Here is a 4,426-nt window from a genome sequence, read left to right as displayed (position 1 = left end):
ATTAATGTATTGAGGTAAACAGGTCAGAGATGGTGGAACCCAGTGTTCTAGTATTAATGTATTGAGGTAAACAGGTCAGAGATGGTGGAACCCAGTGTTCTAGATTAATGTATTGAGGTAAACAGGTCAGAGATGGTGGAACCCAGTGTTCTAGATTAATGTATTGAGGTAAACAGGTCAGAGATGGTGGAACCCAGTGTTCTAGTATTAATGTATTGAGGTAAACAGGTCAGAGATGGTGGAACCCAGTGTTCTAGTATTAATGTATTGAGGTAAACAGGTCAGAGATGGTGGAACCCAGTGTTCTAGTATTAATGTATTGAGGTAAACAGGTCAGAGATGGTGGAACCCAGTGTTCTAGTATTAATGTATTGAGGTAAACAGGTCAGAGATGGTGGAACCCAGTGTTCTAGTATTAATGTATTGAGGTAAACAGGTCAGAGATGGTGGAACCCAGTGTTCTAGTATTAATGTATTGAGGTAAACAGGTCAGAGATGGTGGAACCCAGTGTTCTAGTATTAATGTATTGAGGTAAACAGGTCAGAGATGGTGGAACCCAGTGTTCTAGTATTAATGTATTGAGGTAAACAGGTCAGAGATGGTGGAACCCAGTGTTCTAGTATTAATGTATTGAGGTAAACAGGTCAGAGATGGTGGAACCCAGTGTTCTAGTATTAATGTATTGAGGTAAACAGGTCAGAGATGGTGGAACCCAGTGTTCTAGTATTAATGTATTGAGGTAAACAGGTCAGAGATGGTGGAACCCAGTGTTCTAGTATTAATGTATTGAGGTAAACAGGTCAGAGATGGTGGAACCCAGTGTTCTAGTATTAATGTATTGAGGTAAACAGGTCAGAGATGGTGGAACCCAGTGTTCTAGTATTAATGTATTGAGGTAAACAGGTCAGAGATGGTGGAACCCAGTGTTCTAGTATTAATGTATTGAGGTAAACAGGTCAGAGATGGTGGAACCCAGTGTTCTAGTATTAATGTATTGAGGTAAACAGGTCAGAGATGGTGGAACCCAGTGTTCTAGTATTAATGTATTGAGGTAAACAGGTCAGAGATGGTGGAACCCAGTGTTCTAGTATTAATGTATTGAGGTAAACAGGTCAGAGATGGTGGAACCCAGTGTTCTAGTATTAATGTATTGAGGTAAACAGGTCAGAGATGGTGGAACCCAGTGTTCTAGTATTAATGTATTGAGGTAAACAGGTCAGAGATGGTGGAACCCAGTGTTCTAGTATTAATGTATTGAGGTAAACAGGTCAGAGATGGTGGAACCCAGTGTTCTAGTATTAATGTATTGAGGTAAACAGGTCAGAGATGGTGGAACCCAGTGTTCTAGTATTAATGTATTGAGGTAAACAGGTCAGAGATGGTGGAACCCAGTGTTCTAGTATTAATGTATTGAGGTAAACAGGTCAGAGATGGTGGAACCCAGTGTTCTAGTATTAATGTATTGAGGGTAAACAGGTTCAGAGATGGTGGAACCCAGTGTTCTAGTATTAATGTATTGAGGTAAACAGGTCAGAGATGGTGGAACCCAGTGTTCTAGTATTAATGTATTGAGGTAAACAGGTCAGAGATGGTGGAACCCAGTGTTCTAGTATTAATGTATTGAGGTAAACAGGTCAGAGATGGTGGAACCCAGTGTTCTAGTATTAATGTATTGAGGTAAACAGGTCAGAGATGGTGGAACCCAGTGTTCTAGTATTAATGTATTGAGGTAAACAGGTCAGAGATGGTGGAACCCAGTGTTCTAGTATTAATGTATTGAGGTAAACAGGTCAGAGATGGTGGAACCCAGTGTTCTAGTATTAATGTATTGAGGTAAACAGGTCAGAGATGGTGGAACCCAGTGTTCTAGTATTAATGTATTGAGGTAAACAGGTCAGAGATGGTGGAACCCAGTGTTCTAGTATTAATGTATTGAGGTAAACAGGTCAGAGATGGTGGAACCCAGTGTTCTAGTATTAATGTATTGAGGTAAACAGGTCAGAGATGGTGGAACCCAGTGTTCTAGTATTAATGTATTGAGGTAAACAGGTCAGAGATGGTGGAACCCAGTGTTCTAGTATTAATGTATTGAGGTAAACAGGTCAGAGATGGTGGAACCCAGTGTTCTAGTATTAATGTATTGAGGTAAACAGGTCAGAGATGGTGGAACCCAGTGTTCTAGTATTAATGTATTGAGGTAAACAGGTCAGAGATGGTGGAACCCAGTGTTCTAGTATTAATGTATTGAGGTAAACAGGTCAGAGATGGTGGAACCCAGTGTTCTAGTATTAATGTATTGAGGTAAACAGGTCAGAGATGGTGGAACCCAGTGTTCTAGTATTAATGTATTGAGGTAAACAGGTCAGAGATGGTGGAACCCAGTGTTCTAGTATTAATGTATTGAGGTAAACAGGTCAGAGATGGTGGAACCCAGTGTTCTAGTATTAATGTATTGAGGTAAACAGGTCAGAGATGGTGGAACCCAGTGTTCTAGTATTAATGTATTGAGGTAAACAGGTCAGAGATGGTGGAACCCAGTGTTCTAGTATTAATGTATTGAGGTAAACAGGTCAGAGATGGTGGAACCCAGTGTTCTAGTATTAATGTATTGAGGTAAACAGGTCAGAGATGGTGGAACCCAGTGTTCTAGTATTAATGTATTGAGGTAAACAGGTCAGAGATGGTGGAACCCAGTGTTCTAGTATTAATGTATTGAGGTAAACAGGTCAGAGATGGTGGAACCCAGTGTTCTAGTATTAATGTATTGAGGTAAACAGGTCAGAGATGGTGGAACCCAGTGTTCTAGTATTAATGTATTGAGGTAAACAGGTCAGAGATGGTGGAACCCAGTGTTCTAGTATTAATGTATTGAGGTAAACAGGTCAGAGATGGTGGAACCCAGTGTTCTAGTATTAATGTATTGAGGTAAACAGGTCAGAGATGGTGGAACCCAGTGTTCTAGTATTAATGTATTGAGGTAAACAGGTCAGAGATGGTGGAACCCAGTGTTCTAGTATTAATGTATTGAGGTAAACAGGTCAGAGATGGTGGAACCCAGTGTTCTAGAGATGGTGGAACCCAGTTTCTAGTATTAATGTATTGAGGTAAACAGGTCAGAGATGGTGGAACCCAGTGTTCTAGTATTATATAGACTAGAAGAGATATTAGAGAGACTAGAATAGATGTTAGAGAGACTAGAATAGATGTTAGAGAGACTAGAATAGACGTTAGAGAGACTAGAATAGATGTTGTTAGAGACTAGAAGAGATGTTGTTAGAGACTAGAAGAGATGGTAGAGAGACTAGAAGAGATGGTAGAGAGACTAGAATAGACGTTAGAGAGACTAGAAGAGATGGTAGAGAGACTAGAATAGATGTTGTTAGAGACTAGAAGAGATGGTAGAGAGACTAGAAGAGATGTTGTTAGAGACTAGAAGAGATGGTAGAGAGACTAGAATAGATGATGTTAGAGACTAGAAGAGATGGTAGAGAGACTAGAAGAGATGTTAGAGAGACTAGAATAGATGTTGTTAGAGACTAGAAGAGATGGTAGAGAGACTAGAATAGATGATGTTAGAGACTAGAAGAGATGGTAGAGAGACTAGAATAGATGTTAGAGACTAGAAGAGATGGTAGAGAGACTAGAAGAGATGGTAGAGAGACTAGAAGAGATGTTGTTAGAGACTAGAAGAGATGGTAGAGAGACTAGAATAGATGTTGTTAGAGACTAGAAGAGATGGTAGAGAGACTAGAATAGATGTTGTTAGAGACTAGAAGAGATGGTAGAGAGACTAGAATTAATGTATTGAGACTAAAAGAGATGGTCAGAGAGACTAGAAGAGATGTTAGAGAGACTAGAATAGACGTTAGAGAGACTAGAATAGACGTTAGAGAGGCTAGAATAGATGATGTTAGAGACTAGAAGAGATGGTAGAGAGACTAGAATAGATGTTGTTAGAGACTAGAAGAGATGGTAGAGAGACTAGAATAGATGTTGTTAGAGACTAGAAGAGATGGTAGAGAGACTAGAATAGATGTTGTTAGAGACTAGAAGAGATGGTAGAGAGACTAGAATAGATGTTGTTAGAGACTAGAAGAGATGGTAGAGAGACTAGAATAGATGTTGTTAGAGACTAGAAGAGATGGTAGAGAGACTAGAATAGATGATGTTAGAGACTAGAAGAGATGGTAGAGAGACTAGAATAGATGTTGTTAGAGACAGAAGAGATGGTGGAGACTAGAATAGATGTGTTAGAGACTAGAAGAGATGGTAGAGAGACTAGAATAGATGTTGTTAGAGACTAGAAGAGATGGTAAACTAGAATAGATGTTAGAGACAGAGAGATGGTGGAGACCCAATAGATGATGTTAGAGACTAGAAGAGATGGTAATAGAATAGATGTTGTTAGGTAAACAGGTCAGAGAG

The sequence above is a fragment of the Oncorhynchus gorbuscha genome, unplaced genomic scaffold (assembly GCF_021184085.1).
Source record: "Oncorhynchus gorbuscha isolate QuinsamMale2020 ecotype Even-year unplaced genomic scaffold, OgorEven_v1.0 Un_scaffold_2869, whole genome shotgun sequence".
Taxonomy (NCBI): Eukaryota; Metazoa; Chordata; class Actinopteri; order Salmoniformes; family Salmonidae; genus Oncorhynchus; species Oncorhynchus gorbuscha.
This window is presented reverse-complemented; position numbering follows the sequence as displayed.